This window comes from Nannospalax galili, unplaced genomic scaffold, assembly GCF_000622305.1.
Source record: "Nannospalax galili isolate Female #2095 unplaced genomic scaffold, S.galili_v1.0 scaffold50, whole genome shotgun sequence".
Classification (NCBI taxonomy): domain Eukaryota; kingdom Metazoa; phylum Chordata; class Mammalia; order Rodentia; family Spalacidae; genus Nannospalax; species Nannospalax galili.
Genome location: NW_008328749.1, coordinates 1474568 through 1476403, shown reverse-complemented (window position 1 = coordinate 1476403; position 1836 = coordinate 1474568).

Below are 1836 nucleotides of genomic sequence, written 5' to 3'. Positions count from 1 at the left end.
AGATGGATGTAGAAACTGTTGTACTAAGTGAAGTAACACAGGCTCAGAAAAACAAATGCCATATGTCCTCTTTCATATGTGGGTCCTAGCACCAAATCCTTTTAAATTCCAGGTCCTTTTAATTAGATGATGCTATATAGTTGTCCCATCTGCATGGAATAACTACCATCATCACAACATTGTCATAATTGGGCTTGCTGATGGTTGTATTCATTCATTAAAGGAGGGCCAAGCAGTGTCACTGGACCCTTACTGGAGTACCCAGCCACTCTTCCCAGCCAACTGTATGTAATTTGACCCTAATCACACATGGGCTCCTGGATTTGGGGAGGGCTAAAGTATACAATCTGCAGAAGGCTAGGATGAGAAGGCATGACCCATGCTGGGTAAAGGCTTTCCAAGGTACATACCCTAGGTCATACACACACTGCAGCAACCCATCAGTTTTCTAGGTAAGTAAGCTTAATATATTCATTGGTTCCCCAGTAAAACTTTAATGAAACATTGGCTTGCTATTAGAACCTTAAAACGGAATAAGCATTGCTTAACATCCCCAGGAAAAGAAGTTTCACAACTGAAGGAAAATTTCTTAATGCTATTATGTCTCATAATTTGGGGGGGGGGTCTTTTTGAGACAGGGTCTCCCTGTAGCCCCCACCATCCTGGAACTCACTATGTAGACCAGGCTGGCCTTGAACTCACAGAGATCTGCCTGCCTCTGCCTCCAGAGTTCTGGAATTAAAGGCATGTGCCACCACACCCGGCCTCATAATTATTTAAAAAAAAAAAAAAAGAAGAAGAAGAAGAAGAAAATGAGAATGTATAAGATGTTAAAAGGATATGGGAATGGAGATATTTTCCAAAATAGAAAAAATGAGAAAAGTGATGAAGGTCTGTTTAGGTTTGTTATATATAAAGGATGAGACACAAATAGTATACATATAATCTTAAAATTTCTATGGTCATAGTCTAGTCAACTAGCTTAAGGAACAAAATATAAATCTAGTCAATGTTCATCTGAGAATATTTGGTTCTTTACCCAAGCTTTATCTACATAGCACATGATAATTAAAAGTAACAGACCGGCGGAACTAACCTTATTGGATGTTTAACAGTCATAGTTTGAGGCCTATACTAATGTGGTCAGAGGAACTTAGAGGACAGTGTTTGCCCCTTGCCCTCCAAGGTCAATTAAGTTCCAGGGACTATGGAACATCTCTCAAGATGTCTTGTAAATGTGGTGAGTCACCTGTCCTCTTGTTTAGGGAGGACATGGAGACCCCATGAGATGGACTTGAACCAGTGTCCAGTCTACAAAGAGGAGGGTCAACTTAGAGGAAACATCTCATTCATCCTTCCAAGTGAAGCAAGACGTGGTCTAACATGACCTTTGACTTATCTTCACATAGATGGAACTGGTAAAAGAAAGGAGCCAGGAGCCCCCAAGCCTATGTGACCCCTGAGGAACAGATCCTCAAATGACCTTAAGTGTAAAAATAAATTGATTTATTTTTACCAACTGTATGGTTTTAAACACCCAAAAGTAAGGTATAACCAAAGAGTAAAGTCATCAGTATACTTCTTTAAGAGTTCAAGGGACTACACTTCCCAGATGTTAGACTTAAGTCTATATAAAAATTTATTTAGACAATTATTTCTCATTGATGATTTTGTTCCTAACCAGAAAGTGTTGCCCAGATGTAAGACTTCAAATCTTGGTCTCCAATACTGTAGTACCCACCTTTAGCTAAGGGAGACAACCAGCTAGTGTTCTCAAATGATGGATAAATTCGTTTTCTCCCCCTATCTAGAAGTCTTTGAGAGGGAACTGACCCT